Here is an 18,533-nt window from a genome sequence, read left to right as displayed (position 1 = left end):
GCATCTTTAGTCACTGGATTGAAGCTTATCCTACATGAAGAAATGACAGCCTCACAGTAGTGAAACTACTGCTTAGGGAACTGATGCCACATTTCTGGTTTCCGATCTCTTTAGAATCAGACAGGGGAAGTCACTTCAACAATGAAGTAATTAAATTACTGTGTGCAGCATTGAACATTGAGCAGACGTTGCATTGTAGTTACCGCCCTGAAGCATCAGGACTAGTGAAGCAAATGAATGGTACCTTGAAGTGAAGAGCTGCAAAGATGTGTGCGTACATGAATCTGAAATTGCCTGATGCATTGCCTTTAGTTCTGATGACAATGATAAATACACCGACAGGAAAACAGGATTGTCATCACATGAGATTCTTATGGGACGAGCCATGAGGTTGCCAGCGGCGCCTGCAAATGAACTTGTCAACATTACAGATGATATGGTGTTGGACTACTGCAAAGGTCTGGCTGATGTGGTTCACTTTTTCTCTCAGCAGGTGGAAGCCACCACACTGCCACCGATCCATGACCCAGGGCACAACCTGAGAGCTGGTGACTGTGTTGTGGTCGAGAAACATGTGAGAAAAGCATGTCTGGAGCCCTGTCGGAAAGGATCTTTCCAGGTAGTTCTGACAACTACTACAACTAAGAAGTGCGCTGGAGTTCCAAACTGGATCTACGCCAGCCAGAAAGTGGCATGTCCCATGGACAATGAAAATTAGTTGTTGAGAGTACCAACAATGATATGACAAGGGCCGGAAGAAGAACAAAGGGGAACTTAGACCGGATCTGAGCCAGTTGAGGACGGTTCAGTCACTCCTGTGAGAGACGAAGGTGAAGGCCTCCAGGAGGGTGACGGAGAGCCTATCTCAATTTAGGCAGCAGGAGAGCCTAGTAAGAGCAGGGATTTCCCAGAAGCAGATGATTTTGAGGGACAATCAGAGCAATTGCCAGACCCTAAGGGGGAAGGAGTTAGGCTGGAACAAAGTCACTGTGATTTGACTCCTCCTGAGCCAGTTGCAGGTCCAGCAGGAGAAAACACCACAGAGCAGGAAGAAGTCACAATTACAACATTGAGGAGAGCACTGACAAAGGGTCCACTGAAAGGAGGTAAGTGGCCAGAGTTACAAGCAAAGAGAAAGGAAGCAGCTGTTGAAACAACAATTGAGGAAGAAGTGGATACAACAAGGAGAGGAGATCTAAGTGAAGGAGAATTGAATGGTGATCGAAAGTTGAAAAGAAAGGGAATAGCAAGTCGAAGATAAGCAGGTCCTGAATGGGCATATGCAACTACAAGTGAATGGCAGCAAGAATATTTGTCTTTTTGTTTTGATAGAGACATTCCGGGTCAGTATTTTGGCACTTGAAGGAAGCTGATGAACTGAACTGTCGAAACAATCTGAGAAAATGTTTGAGAAAGATGCTGTTGAAAGTAACCAGAAAACACACTTTTGATAACCTGATTTGACTTTTGAAACCTGATTTTGACAAGCTGCTTACCGATTTTGATAAGGGATCCTGGAAGTGAGACTGAAAGCTGTAAATAACTGCTGAAAGAAGATTTATTTTTTGATTTTTGCTGCAGTTTTTCTAAATTTTCTTCTGCTTTCTGATTCTTTACAGATCATGAGTAACATTAGCCAGTAGGGTGGGAATAATAGGCGCTGTAAATATACGAGTATTGGTTTGGCAATTGTATGTGGGATATTGTTTGTGGTATTGATTGTGGGTATGTCTGTTCTTGATAAGGGTGAAGCCAACAATACTTCTGCTTTTGAGATGACTACTGTACTAAGAGCAATAGAGAAGTTTGGGTTAGATGAGAAGTATTTGCATGAGGGAACTAATGTGAAAGGAGAACTTTCTTCTAATGTCTTCTATCGCTTGCTGAGTATGTTGAGACAATGGATGCAAGGAATTGCTATGTGTGGACGCAGATTCCTTCATCAGTTGAGGAAGGAGTTACTTACCATAGTCTGCCTCTAACATATGGAATAAGTTGCAGTCTGCTACTAACAAGATTTTATAACCAGGAGTACATTCAGTATTCCTACTCCAATTATTATTATATGGTCTAAGGAAAACGACATAGTATTAGTTAGGGGTTTCTTTGAACCTACACTGACGTTTGAGCTTATGCACACTGCAATATTCTGACATGCTTGCTTACACCTTTAGAGAAAAGCTTTTTAGATAACTCAGAGGACAGGAGAAAGGCATTGAAGGAGAAGTTAGAAAAAAGCTTAGAGAAAAGGACTTACAAGAATGATTATGCTTATAGTATAATTAAAACACAAGGGAAGTTAGCTCTAAATGCCCAACGTAGGGAAACTTTGCATATATATATATATATATATAGGCCTAAATCACGCGCTGATACTTTGTTTGTGGGAATGAGTGAATGTGGACATGTGTTTTTGTTTCAGAGTAAATGTACATCTATGTTAAATGGACAGGACCCAGTTATTCCTGAGATATATTACATATGTGGTCCTAATGCTTATTACCATCTTCCAAGAGGATAGTATGGGACATGTTACTTGGGAATAGCTTTCCCAAAGATTTTTCAAATGGATGACTTAAAGAAATTTCCAAAAGTGACTCAATTACATCATATGAGACAGAGGAGGGAGTCTCCTTCTGGTATAGTGGGAGATATATTTTGAGCAATTATTCCTTCAGTAGGAGTTGTTCTGAATTTGATAAAGATTCAAAAGTTGTCTACTATTGTGGATAACATGCTGACACATTTTTCAGGCTCCATACTCCTGATAGATACTGAAGTAGCTGCTGAAAGAGCTATGACGCTTCAGAATCGCCTTGCTTTAGACATTCTTTTAGCGAAGGATGGCGGAGTTTGTAAGATGATTAATTCTAGGCATTCTTGTTCATTAATTCCTGATAATAGTAAAGAAATTAGAGACTTACTTACTAATCTAACTAATGAAAGCACTGATTTGAAAGAATCAAAAGAACCAGGTGTTTGGGAAAATGTTGGCAAGGGTTTTGCTTCAGTGGGAAATTGGCTCAGCAACTTTGGAAAAGGAATTTTGTTTAAAATTATACAGGGGATCTTAATTATTTTGGTTTGCCTAATTGGAATAAGGGGAATATGTAAATTGCGTAAAGGGATTACATTGAAAAAGTCAAAGAATGATCAGAGGAGGGAAGAAAAGAAAAGGGAAAAATTGTTTAGGGAAAAGTCAAAAAGGGAGCAAAAGTATGAAGAGATTGAAATGACAGAATTTTAGCTGATGCAAAAATTTGTAATTGACAGTTTAGTATGATGACACATTTAGTCATCAGAGGAGGGATTGCTAGCGCAGGTGTTTTAGCAAAAATATTAATGAGTGCTCATGTATTATGAGAAATGGATTTGTGTAGAAAATGTAACAACGTAGAAAAATAATGCACAATGACTGGCCGCCAATGTTCATGAAGTATACTTATTAATGGTTTATTAATATGAAATGTTGAGTATATGTTAGATTATTGTAGTAATATGTCATATTAAGGGTTATGCATTATGTATGCGCTTTATTAATTGTAGGCCTTAAATTAGCACAGGTCTAGGCCTAGTTGCATGGCCTCATGTGAAGTTGTAGTTCTTACTGTTTATTGAAATGGCTGTTCAGAGAGTTAAACTGTGATTTTCCAAAGTACTGTCTAAATGTGCTTGTAGCTAAAAGTCTTTCTCATGAGAACCGATTGCTAGAAGATGCTGTTCTTGCTAAATGTAACATTATGAGTGTAATATGTATAAGACTGACTTTCTCAAGAGGAGAACAAAGGAGACACGGATTGGAGTATAAGCTGCAACAATATTGTTACCTGACAAGCCGTCTGAGGACATTGCAAGAGAATCCAATCAGCGACATGTGAACGGAGTTCAGATTTGAAGTTTTTGTTTTATTGGAAAAAGTGTGAACATGTGATCCTTTGACCAATAGGGACTTGGGAAGTAGTTTTAGGAAATCTAACTTTGCTGGACTGCACCAAGGTAAGAGAAACATTTGCTCAATTTCTTGCTGTCCGAAAGGTTGTTACTTTCTTGCGTGTCTTGACAAGAGAAGTGCTTAACTTTATTGCTTAAAGGCATTGCGTTTTCTGAACTTTGATGCTGAATACTGATGTCCTGCTGTTGAAGGCTATCTTAGCTTGCCTATCCAAATTGAGGAGAGGTATGTGAATTCTAAATGTGACTGCAATGTATGTTTGCTTTTTCTTTCTAGGTACCAACCGCACTGTTTCGATAGAGCCATAGTTAGATGTTTTCCAAATTTTTGTTTGCTAAATTGTTTTGCATGAAGCCCAACATGCTAATGCTAATCTGGTGTTAGTTAAGGATTCTCACTAATGAAGGTCTGTGATGGGGAATAACGTTTGATGCTTTTCTTAGCTGAATCTAAATGTATGTGATATCTTTTGTGCAATTATTTTATTACTGTTTTGCACTGTAACCTTAGAGTGTATAATAGTACAAGCTTTGATTAGATTGTGTTTCTTTTGCCATTTTGGACAGCCAGTGTTGTTTCTGTAGGTGTATCATTTGATATTGAGATTAATTTACACAATCTTACATTGTTAATATATGGAAATACATATTCTAACTTTTACTAAAGGTATGGTTATTCATGACTGTAAGGTAATGGTGTGTGACAATTACTGACTCCATTGATTATTAATGCTATTGATTATCATTGATCATTGATGATATTGATTAGTTATTGATTATTGATCTGCATGTACTGGAGTTATGGTAGGAACATCTTAACTGTGAGTCAAAAGGTTCATCGACCTATTTGCCTCCCTTTGTAAGTTTACTTATTAAGGTCAGATGCACTAAAAGGCCTTTGAAGTAGAAGGATGAATGCTGACCATGCTTCAGAGGTCAGCATATATTTAATCTTGGGGACAGTTGGTCCAGGACATCTGTCAAAATTCAAGGCTACTCCAAAAGATAGGAAACAAATGGCAGGTCAGAGTTCAGTTTTATTTCAATGGGTCACAGCACCACATCAACCATAATTAAATGGAATTGACACTCACAGGTGGTGGATAGATCTCTGTCTCTCAGAGCAACTAATAAGTAATACAAATGTTCACATGCTAATAGAAAATATTATCAATGTTGTAATAGAGGCCACACCAAACAAAATTACAATAGTAGCCACCCAATGCTTTAGTAATAGCGATGACTACTGAAGCCCCGCAATCATGGTCGCATGCAAGAAGATATTTTAGTAACAGGAAATACCTCCACATAGCAGTGAAATAACATCAATATCAGCAAGTGTCTTCTGGTACCTTGAAAATAACATTTTCAGTAAGTCTTTATAACATTTCAAGAATTACCAATCAAATATCAGGTGTAAATAGAGTTTGCAAATTAATTAATTTTGTCTTAAAATATTAACCTATCAATTTCTAAAAAGATGCCCATTTTGCAGTCAAACTCAAGTTTTGGATAAACAAACTGAAAACCTTAAAACAAAATAGTGGCATTGAGGAAAGAATATATAAAGGAACTTGCATGTATAATTGCCTCAAATGAACAGATTCTGCCTCATGTAATGATGTATTATAACTGCTTTAAATAATTTTCTGTCTTGACGCCAATGATGTCCCCAGTATGCCAAGGATATTCACCATGAACACAGTGGATATTATAATGCCTAGAAAGCAAAAGATGACACAAACATGCCACAAATGGTGATAGTGTGGCAAACAGTGGGCCTCTCAATGTCAGGAGCGCACAACACTATACCAGGGGAAGCTTGAATGAGATGGCAATAGTATGTCAAGACTAACCATAATTATGCAAGTGCTACTCCCAAGCCAGGACAGGGGTTACATGATACCATGGATATATTTACAGCATGTCAAGACCATTTTTCTGAGAATTCTCCATCACTATGCAACAAGTGGCACAGTTAGCCCAAGAATAATCAAAATCAGGTGTGTGTGAAAAAGTAACTGCACTGGTGAAATTTGCACAGTCTGCTGAACTACTGACAGGGTGGTTGTCGCCATACTGGCTACCTCCACGCCAGCCCCATTAAGAGTTTCCTGCTAGGTCAGCGGGCCGAAACCTGAGTTTCTGCCTGCTGGCCTAGCAGGAAAGAGCTGACAGCATTGCCTCCGGCTGCAATACTGTGGAGTGCAGGGTGCACTAGCACCCTTGCAATGTTCACTGTATGCAAAAGGTGCTGGCCAAGAGGGCCCCTGCACTGCCCATGCCAAGTCTGTGGCCCCTCTTATTCCCCCCTGCACCAGTTTTCTGCCAGCATTTTCATGGTGGTGGTACCGCAATGAAACCACTGGCAGGGAAGAGGGTCGTAATACCCAGGGCAGTTCTGCTTGCAGCACTGCCCTGGCAGATTAGGACTACAATTCACATCCAGAACGCCAGGATCTCCACTCCTGGCAGAGCTGGCAGTTCCCTGGTGGCCTGACTGCCAGGGTTGTAACGTGACTGCCAGACTCGTATTGAGGCCCTAAGTCACCTCACTGCATAGCACTGTAGGGACACTACTACTCTACACTGGAACCTATGGCCAACAGCCAACGCCACTGCACTACATCTTAAAGACATTCTCTGACTTACTACTCCAGCTGGACACAAGCCTACCACATCATGCCATCCTTTGAAAAATAACTAGCAGCATAATGTCAGAACGCACTGCCCCATCACAATGGATTCTTAGTAAACAAACCCACCAAAAACACCCTATCCAAGGCACATGTTACTCCATCCTATGGGCACTAATAAAAAACATTGTAACCTATTAATGATACCAGAAAGTTGGGGGCAGTCTCATTATCCAAAAGATGATTCAGTGATCCATCACTTATTTATCAAATGGTAGTTGTGAGAAATTAGGTCTCTGGTTGGCAGTCAGTATGCACTATGTCCAAGCAGGGACCCTCACTCTAGTCAGCATAAGGGAGGTACGCACCTAGGATAACCCCTCCTCACCCCCTTAGTAGCTTGACACAAGCAGTCAGGCTTATCTCAAAAACAAAGTGTAAATATTTGTACCAACATACATAGTAATACTGTGAAAACAAAACAAAAGGACACACTACCAGATTAGGAAAATGGTCAATACTTATCTGAGCAAGAAAAGACCAAAATGAAAAATATCCAACATACACAAGCAAAGTTATGAACATTTGAAAGATTAAACTTCAATATAGAGCTTAGAAACACAAATGCTTCGAATTAGTGATATCACAGCGTTGTGATGGATTCCTTCCCAACAATAAGATGCAACTGGCACTGGTCACGGAGTTACATGGACCCCCAGATATTTTATCTTGTGAAAATGAGGAAACAAGCCGGTGCATGGAGTCAGGGATCGAGGCATCCCTGGATCCGGTGCGGGTCAGTTCCGGTGCTGCGTAATGAAGGAGTGGAGGCATCAGTTTGAGGCATCAAGTCCTTGCTGTGGAGGTGAGGTGGCATCAGTGAGAAGCATTGGATTGGTGCACTTCCGGCAGGGTCAATATCCGGCAGTCAGGGCGTGGTGCAGCAAAGTTGAGTGTCACGGACGCTGGTGACACAGCATTTCGGGCCTCACAGAGTGGTGGACTTCAGCGAGGCTGTGGCAACATCAGGCCTGCTGGGTCATCGCACTCCAGTGTGGGCCACAGCTTCAGATGCAGGTGGCATCATGGAATCCGGCAGCAGCATCAGTCCGGAGTCGTACAAAGTTGATGCACTTGTTTTTTCACCATCTTCTTCTTTCAAGGGCCATGGGACAGGATTAGACATCACTTGGCAGAATAGGAGTCTCAGCAGAGAGTCCAGGTGCTGGTAGAGGAAGTGTGTGATGGCGGTGGATCTTCAGAACAGGGGGCAAGCTCAATTCAAGCCTCTGGAGACACTTCATAGGCAGGAATATACCACAAAGTCCAGCCTATGTCCTCTTTCAAACAGAAGCAGCAACTGCAAGATAATCCAGCAAAGCACAGTCACAGACAAAGGGGTAGAACTCCTCCTCCAGCTCTTCTCCTTGGCAAAGGTTCCTCTTGGTTCCAGAAGTAATCGAAAAATCTGGGGTTTTGGGTCCACTACTTATACCCCTTTCTGCCTTTGAAGAAGGCAAACTTCAAAGGAAAGTCTCTGTTGTTCACCGGATCGTGTCTTGCCCAGGCCTGGTCCCAGGCACACACACCAGGGGGTTGGAGACTGCATTGTGTGAGGGAACGCACAGCCCATTCAGGTGTAAGTGACCACTCCTCCTGCCACTCTAGCTTAGATGGTCCATCAGGATATGCAGGTTACACCCAGTTCACGTTGTGTCACTGTCTGGTGGAGATTCTCAAACAGCCCAACTGTCAGTCTGACCAAACTGGGAATACACAAGCAGGCATAGTTACAGAATGATTTAAGCAAGAAAATGCCCACTTTCTAAAGGTACCATTTTCAAACTGACTATCTAAAAACCATTTTACCAAAAGATGTATTTTAAAATTGTAAGTTCAGAGACCCCAAGCTCCACTTCCCGCTCCTCAAAGGGAAACTGTACTTAAAAGTTGTTTAAAGACAGCCCTGAGGTTAACCTATGAGATAGATAGGCCTTGCAACCGTGAAAAACAAATTTGGCAGTATTTGACTGTTAGGACATGTAAAAACACACCAGCACATATCCTACCTTTAACATACACTGCACCATGCCCATAAAGCTACCTAGTGCCTACCTTATGGGTGCCTTACATGTATAAAAAGGGAAGCTTTGGGCCTGGCAAGTGGGTATACTTGAAACTGCATTAGCAGGTCTGATCCATGTTTACAGGGCTACTCATGCGGGTAGCACAACTAGTGCTGCAGGCCCACTAGTAGCATTTGATGTACAGGCCCTGGGCACCTCTAGTGCACTTTACTAGGGGATTACTAGAAAATTAAATATGTAAATCATGGAAAAGCCAATTACACATGCAATTTACACAGGGAGCTCTTGCACTTTGGCACTGGTCAGCAGTGGTAAAGTGCACAGAGTACCAAAACCAGCAAAAAATAATAATCCAGCACACAGTTAAAACACAGGAAGCATAGGCAAAAAGACAGGAGAGACTACGCCAATGTTGCTAGGTCTAAAAGTAGGCCACTACACCGAGCTGTAGCAGAGGACCAGAAATACATTACCTGTGCTAAACTTTAGGAACACTCCTCACTGCACTGCACTGAATGTGAGGGACACATACCTACAACATCACAGTGCATCCTACTGAAATGTACCCAGCGCAGTGTATGGCCTCCTGAGGACACAAATCTATTATGCTGCACTTCTTCTAAGGCAATGCACTAGGCATTGATTGATTTATAGCAACACAATTTTGCATAGTTTCAGTAATTCTATAAAATGCTTGTTGCCTGAAATTCTCAAAATTACACTATTATATGCTGTTGTGTAATCATGCGCCATTGTGTGAGGAACAACTATTTGCTGCAATAGCATTATACGCACCATTTTTAGCATTTACCATAGTCTGAAAGGCCTGTTTTGCATTTCACCTAATTATGTCTTATTTCACATACTTTTGCAGAAAGTTCACATGACTATGTAAAAGCAATTCTTTCTAATTTTGCATAGTCCTAGAATGTACCCCAACACCAAATCACACTAACTAACAATTCTGCATTGCACCTAATCGTCTAACCTACCATAATGGTTCGCATTTTAGGGACACTAATTCCATACACTAATAGGCCTCAAAGGAGTACTTCACTACAGACCATTACCAGCAAGATGTGATAAGCATTTTAATGGTTGCAAACACTCTGATCTATTACTGTTTACTATTAAAATGTTTTTTTTAATTATTTATTAATCCCATGTTAAGAGTTGAAAAACTTATTTCTGACTCATAAAATGGGATTCAGAATGGTCAACGCAAACACTGTATTTTAAACAAGCAAAAAATGCAATTCTGTTTCCTTTAAGGCAATTGGGCTTCGTTTAATAAAAAAGCTTGCTTTGTTAAAAAGCAATCACAGACATGGGCAGCAGGCCATCATCCTTCGGATGGCCTCCAAACATAGTGGATAGGATTTTGTGACCTACTTCAATAATATTCAGGAGGTAGGTCCGACTACTATGATTGACATTTTTTAATAACTGACTTATTAGTACAACAAATAGGTGCTTGCTTGTGTTCTATCCGCAACACTGTATTTCATCAGAATTGAACTCAGCACAGATTTCAGTTGTTTTAAAAATCACAAACAATCTAATAAAATACAGCTAATTCCACATTTCATACTCATTCCACACTTACAGAGGTTAATATGTTCTAAAACAGATCTATTACCAGTTGAAACTAAAAATGGGTTTACACATTTAACTTTTAAAAAAGCCAGCCTCAAAGATTCATTAAGCAGAGTTTCTAAATCAGAAAATGTTTCATCGTTCATCCAGGAATATCTCAGATGGTGTACAGATCTATTATCTTCCTGACGTCTCATAATGTTTTTCCTTGCCATATTTTTTGTTAATATCCAAAGGTCACCTATTATTACATGAATCAATAAGAATTTTCCGAACAGATTTAGCCAATTTGATGTGACTGTTCTAAATCTCCTTTTGACATAATGTAGAAATTTCTAGGAGTTACTCTGGTGTATCCGTTTCCAAATTCTAATCACCTCAGCAAGATCACTCTATGTTGTTCAACCTGTTTCCATCCTTACTGCTTAGATCACGGAGGAGAGCAGTAAGGACTGAAGATTTTTAAGAATCTACCCTCCTCTAAATCCCAATTAATTTTGCAAGTCAGAAAGAAAACTTCACCAGTACATTAAAATTGGGGTCAATCCATTACTTAATTGGTTTCAAGGGCATGTCTTAGGAAGGGCTCTCCATACTCTCTACCAAATTCGTTGAAGTAACTTACAGTTGAAAGTGTCTTTGCTTGTAAGGCTTCTGTATGGTCTTTCCTCAAACGTTTTTAGTACATAGGTTGGTTCTTACAACCTTTACTGATCTCAGAACTATGTATTGCAAATGCAACTAGTATTTTGCAACAAAATATAAGTACTCTAAGGAAGCTATCTCACCATGCTCCATTAGATTCTATGGGACACTAATTCATCACATTGCACTTCATTTTAGGGGCAACTAACATTACATCCTTGGGACAATGACCCTCCAAACTGTACCCTAGAAAGACTAACATACCACACTAAATTGAATCATAGGGACACACAAACAGTGGCATGTGGGCACACTCCAATCACAGTATACCCTGAGCACACCAACACAAAACTGTACAGCATTCCAGAAGCACTAACCAGCCATATGTTACTGAACCCTAGGGATACCTGCCCACTGCACTGCAATTTATCCTGTGGACAGTCACACACCATATTAGACTGCATCCTGGACACACTAATCCAGCTCACAACACTGCACTCTAGGGACCTAACCAACCTCCACATTTTATGAACGTTAATGCACCACAGAGATTCTAATCCACCATGGTGTTCTTTAGCATAATTTAGTGATCTATTATATAGCTCTTTAAATATTAACCCACGACCCTCCACTGCACCATAGGAAAACTAGTGTACCACATTTGTGCTGTATTATTTGAAAATTAATTGACAATACTGCACTTTTTGATAGGGACAAAACCATACTACTTTGCATCCCATGAATACTCACCACACTGCTCAGCACCCTACACATTACAAGCTCACACAGTTATATGTAAATTAAGGTCAATAAATAGGTCCGCACTGGGACAGAAAAATGTTCTTAGCACCAAAATGCAAGTGACCTTCTTCAGGTAGCTAAACAAAGATGCCCATATTTGCAAATCAGGACAGTTTTGAACGTGTAAACATATAGGGCTTCATTATGAGTTGGGCCGTCTTTTGTCGAGACCGCTGTGGTGGCGGCCGCCAAAAGACCCCAAAGTTGGTGGTGATCCGACCGCCGTATTAAGAGTCACATTGTAAAGTCTGCCGAAAAACAGTCAAAATTCCAAATCTGCCAGGACACTGGAGGAAGGAAAGAAGGCGGTTCCACCACCACCATCACCAGCCCGACACTTCCACCCACCAAATTACGATCCACAAATCACCACTGCGGTTCTTCAATGGGGAAAACCATTGGTAGTCCAAAGCTCGGAGGTCACAACTCACTTCTGTCAAAACACATCACCACATTGGATAGTTTGATTACCCCACACCTGACACATATCCAGACACCAGACACACCTACTCGCAGCACCATATAACACACACCTACATAACGCACAATCCCTTGCATCCAGAACACCATATAGATACACTGAGAAGGCTAAAGGAGAAGATTTCGTTCTCGCACACTATAGACACACATACATATATCACTCAGCACACACCCCACATCAGCCCATCTATCACAATACACACATCACTAGCATGCACAATCTGCTACAACCGTCTACAACTCCAGCACAGCACCCACACCACACCAATTACCCAACACTGCACCCTTACTCTCACAACCCCCACACACTGTCTACACAACCACATCCCCACAAAAACACCCACATTTCACTGATGACGAGTTGAGGGTCAAGATGGATGAAATTGTAAGGGTAGAGCCACACCTGTTCGGAGGACAGGTCCAACAAACATCTATTGCCAGGAAAATGGAGCTGTGGCAAAGGATAGTCACCAGGGTCAATTCTGTAGGCAGTTGCGTTCCATGGCATCCAGGCACCAGATAGCCCTATAGAAGACTGGCAGTGGGTCCCCACCTCCTCCCCCTACCATTACATCATGGGAGGAGGTCTTGGACATACTGCACCCAGAGGGCCTCTCAGGCTTACTGGAGGAACTGGAGTCTGGTAAGTACCCACAACGTTTATGTCACACAATGCATGCTCCTACACCACCCAATCCCACACAATTTTACTATTTAAGCCACTACACCTCTCACCAAATCACCTAATACTCCTCTCTGAAAAGACCATATAGAAGCATTACAGGCAAAGACACTTTCAACTGTAAGTTACCTCAAGAAATATACACTGAGCCCAACTGCTCTCACAGCCCTTGGAAATGGCACGTGAACTACAGGCCAATGATATCCCTATGACTCCCAGAATGCACTAACCCATCATTGTGAAAACCTGGAATGTGCACAACACATCACATGTAATGCATGTACAACTCAATTACGAGCTATACCATCTAGATTGTTCCAGTGACGACCAGTACATGCCAATGACAGCAATGCAATGGTACACTCACAATAGCAACCAAAGCAAAAAACATCTATAGCTGAGTGACCATTCCTACTGGCCACAGAAAAAATATCTAAACCCAAGAATAGACTGATCTGTTTTGTAAAGGACTTGCACATGCACAGCAACTACATACAGGACGATTTCCTTGCATACCTACATACTCTTTTCCCACTAGGACACCTTTGTGCATTGTGCCGCTCTGATGTGTGACATTTAGCAAGTTCAACTATTCACCAGGTAACAGCGGGCAACAGTCATGTGAAAATGAAATAAACATATCCGATCTGGCGTGCAATATATACCATCCTAGTATGACAACTCCAAACATGGAGCATGGAAATCTAGTCACAGAGTTGTATGTAAAACAAAGGTATGCTGTCATTGCAGGAAATCATGTTAAGCCACTGTCTGCATCTCACACAAATGCAAGTACACACTGTATGAACTGAACTATGTCCCTCTCTCCCTTCACAGATAAGCTTGCCATTGCCACCATGGAGAGGATACCTGAGACTGTCAGTCCCCCTCAGGGTGAAGGCCCCAGTGAGGACAACAGTTTTGGCCATCTACACACTGACCCACAACCTGGCCCATCCTCGACACGTGGTCAGTCGACAAATCTCAGCCTCACCCTGCCCACAGCAATTCCTACCAACCCTGTTGCATCGACATCGACTTTCACCCACAAACCTGTGTCCCAAGGGCAGTGTGTTCCATTCTGTGCCCCCAGTACAGGTACCTGAGTCTCCTGTTGAGACCCTAGACATTGATGGACCTGCAACCACCGGGAGTGGACACACTGTGCCAATGTCACAGGCACATAGTGGCAGGGTGAGTGGGAGGGATGCTCCGGGCTAGAGGTTGGGGTCTTAAAGGGACACCACTGACCAGGAAACAATCTCTTAAGTCTTGGCAGCATACCAAAGTTCTCAAGAGAAGATGGGCCAAATCCTCATTATGTTGGGGGAAACTCAAAGGCTGCAGAGAGACCACCACCGGGAAGTCATGCAGCAGTGGCAAGCACAAAATGACCACATGGCTACCATTGCAGGGGTGCTGAGGGACATCAATCCCACACTGATTAGTTTCTCCACACAACTTCAGGCTACTTCCACTAGCAATGTAACTTCTGCCCCTTCAACATCGGCGGGTGCTAGTGGAAAGGAGGCCCTGCCAAGGGGAACCTCATGCCTCAGACATTCCTCCCTCTGTAGCTGAAGAACCCCCTGCAAACATGAACGTCCACCCGGACATCCATCAGGAACAGATGCCAAGACTAAACCACTTCCAGTAAGTGAACCTCTCTTGATTATTCTCCCTTATGTGCCACAGATACACCCTGTTGACTGTTCTGAAACCTAACTCCATTTTCCCATGGTACAAGGACACTGGACTTGTGTTATCAACTGGTGTAGCAGCTACCCTGATGAAATCATCAACCATGACTTCACCCATCACTGGTATGTACATATCTATTGGTATTGTGTTCATACTTTAATCTTTATATGCAAAATAACAAACACTTAAACACAGGTATTGTGTATGTGTCCTTTATAATCCATTAACAAAAGTATTGCATGCCTATTTGTTTGTGGTAATCCCCCTTGTTTTGGACAGACGTTGTAATGGATATCAAATGGAGACACCTTCAGCAAGAGACTCTTTACAACAGAAATGTTACAGGACAAATGTTAAACTAGTCGAAATCCAGGTCAATACAAATGCATAGTCAATATTGCAATCAACATATGCAGCATGACAGAGAGAACTATCAGGATGTATGCAATGGTGTCATGAAATGCATAGACACAGGATATAGAAGTCAGGCTCAGGGTAATCAAACTACATAGCAGGGCCTAACTGATAGGTCCTCTCTATGACCAGGTATATCAATCAATGAATCAATAAAAAAACATTGTAGAGCACGCTACTCACCCGTGAGGGTCTCAAGGAGCTGGGGGGGGGGGAATCAGGGGGAGGGCAGAGAGGGTCACTGATCGAACAACCATGTCTTGAGGTTCTTTCTGAAGAGCAGGAAAGAAACCTCAAGACATGGTTGTTCGATCAGTATAGACTCTTCACATACCCATACCATAGTTTAGAATTCACATATCCCCTGGAACATACAAAGATCAGAACAGAGGAATGCAGTACTGAAAGCATGCAAAAACATTGATCCCAAACCTGCACATTTGTAACTCACCTATGTCAGTCTACAGTGACATGCACCTTGGACTGCAAAGTCAGAACAAAATGAAAACTATGCCCAATGGCGATCACTATTTACTCCACCTATAGTGAAGTGAGAGGCTATGATCCGACCTTAACACATGTGCCAGACACTCCTCCAGAAACATGATATACCATTTGACGTCCTCCTCTACCTCACAGGTGAAAGAAGAGGTACAACCATTTCCCACCCTATTCCTATGACGGTTAAACCATTAATCACAAAACCCACTTGCACTAAACTTATATCTCTAGGTGTCTGTCATGTGCACCTCTCATGTCTGTCAGCAATTCCCAGCTGCTTCTGACATAGTATTTCTCAAGCCAAGGTTGCAGAGCCAAAAATGATCTTGGCATATCTGTGGGTGAAAGGGGAAGAGGATAGGACATTGCACATAACACACCTCAGATCTGTGAATTTAGTACCAGAAGTGTAACTTAGCATCTGGTACAACAAGATACGTAAATGCAGAACAATCTGTCCTGTACACAATACAAACTTTCAGTCTACAGTCACTACTCACACATAGGCATTGGCGCTAAGTACACCCCCACAGAAAAAGCAAGTAAGGCAGTGTGATGCCACTAATATACACCTGGTTGTACACTTTCATCAGAACAATAGGTCTACTTCACATACCAGTGTGTCAGTTGAAGTACTGATTGATGAGCTCAGCCCTAGAGTCACAAGCTCCGTCTTCCTCTGGCTCTTCATCACTTGGCATTTTAGCATTACCAGCCACAGCTTCAGCTGCCTCCCCCTCATCTGCTATCAATGGTATCTTACACCTCAGGGCTAGGTTGTGGAGCAGGCAGCAGGCAACTGTTATCTGACATACCTTGTGGGGTAAATAGAGGAGGGCACCTCCAGATAAGTCCAGGCACCTAAATCTTACCTTTAGGAGCCTAATGGTCCGCTCAACTTGTCCTTCCGTAGAGCTCATTGTAGCGGACTTCCCCTGGTGTGGTTGGGTACCTCACAGGTATCAACAGCTAAGGCCGGCTTGGAGTCACCTGTAAACACATTGTGAAACCAACACAAACATGAATGTCTGGCATGCTATAATGTGATGGAAGGAGACATAAATCAAAAATACAGAGTTCCATGGTAACTTACCAAACAGCCAGGCCCTCTCTGTGTCAAGTCTTGTCATTAGCAGCGGGACATTGCTGTTTCTAATGATGAAGGGATCATGTACAGATCTGGGATACTTGGCTGTGACTTGTGATATGTACTGGTCTGACAAACACAATACCTGAGTGGTAGTTTTTCCTGTTCCTTAACACCTGTTCATTTGCACGGGGAGGGACCAAAGCTACATGGGTGCCATCAATGGCTCCTGCCACTTGTGGAATGTGTCCAAGCTCATAAATGTCTGCCTTTGCATAGAACAAATCTGCTCTGTGGGGAAATCTGATGTAGCTGCCCAGGTATTTCAACAATGCATACAGTTCATCCTTCAAAACCAGACTGAACATGGGCTGACACACCCCTGCTGTGAGAGCCACTGTATTCTGGAAGGACCCCATGGCCAAGAAGTGTAGCACTGACAAAGCTTGAATGATGGGAGGTATGTTATAGGGATTGCGAATGGCAAGCATCAGATCTGGCTCCAACTGATCACGTAGATCCATGATGGTGTGACAATTCAGATGATATGTCTGAATGACATGCGTTTCCTCCATTGTGTGCAGGTCTACCAGTGGTCGGTACATTGGTGGTTGTCTTACTCTCCTTATGGCAGGATAACTATGTGAAAAAGTAAACATAGAATGAGAAATGCAAAATGCATACATCTATTACAGCTATTTACATTCCTCACACCTAACAGCTGTCGAGGATGGCTGCTACTTCTGGCATATACAGTACCCCATATAGCTATGTATCCTATTTAACACTCTTTGTTGCACATTGACAAATATAACAATAGGATAAGGCTTTTGTAACTACTGTAACTGTCAATGTGTGAAAGACGTAACGCTTATACATATATCACACATATTTCAGTTTTTTTCATTTCATTCTGACAAATAGTAACATCTGAGTAGCTGTACAGCGCTATCACCACATGTCCTCATACAACACAGCTTTTATTGCACATATGCACAATATATCAACCAAACTGGAAGGCAGTACGTACAGATATAGGGGGTGAAGTATATGACGCAGATTTGGAAACAGCACCATACATGACGTGCTCAAAATGGCAGACACCTGACCTACTGTACTGGACAGGTGGAAGTGACCTAAGTCTACAGACGAAAGTCATTGTCGCAGTAGGTGGTCACAACCGAGGTGTAACTTGCCATTGGAAGACATTGCTGCCTTTGGCTGCGTAGGGTCAATGGCGATGTTTGTCAGCTGTGACAGTCATGTACGTTGCGGTCGTGACTGCCATCTTCTGCAGTTTTTCTCACTTCACTCCTGACACTGCTGCCAGCAAAACCTCCACTACTTGAGCTGTTGTGTACTTCCTCTAGAATCTACCATGCCATGTCCTGCAGGTGATAGGGCCCCAGCTTTCACCCGAGAAGAGCTTGACAAGCTAGTGGAGGGGGTCCTACCCCTGTATGAACAGCTATATAGAGCACCAGAGGAGCAGGTGAGTCCAACATTATGGCAACGCATTATAGGTGTTGTGTCAAACGGTGTACCATTGATATGAACTTGTCAAAATGTTGCTGCAAGCAGATGGTATTTTGTGGAGGCATGTGAGCTGAGAAGAAGGTTATGTGTGCCAACTTGATGTGACTGATGTGTACTGTCCACTCCTATTGGTATGGTGCATGTGGACATGACTTTCTCGTTTTGTCTGTGTCATCTATGCAGGTCAACGCTCATCAGAAGAAGGGGATTTGGGATGGCATCGGCAAGCAAGTGCAGACCTTGGGGGTCCACAGCCGGCAGAGCACCAACTGTAGAAAGCGGTGGGAGGGCCTGAGATGCTGGGCAGAAAGACAGCTGAGGCCCAGCTGGGGTTGTCCTCCCAACGAGGGAGGGGTGCCCATCAGACCCTGACCCCCCAATGGCTCGCATTTTGGCCGTGGCATACCCTGGGGTGG

This window comes from Pleurodeles waltl, chromosome 6, assembly GCF_031143425.1.
Source record: "Pleurodeles waltl isolate 20211129_DDA chromosome 6, aPleWal1.hap1.20221129, whole genome shotgun sequence".
NCBI classification, from domain to species: domain Eukaryota; kingdom Metazoa; phylum Chordata; class Amphibia; order Caudata; family Salamandridae; genus Pleurodeles; species Pleurodeles waltl.
This window is presented reverse-complemented; position numbering follows the sequence as displayed.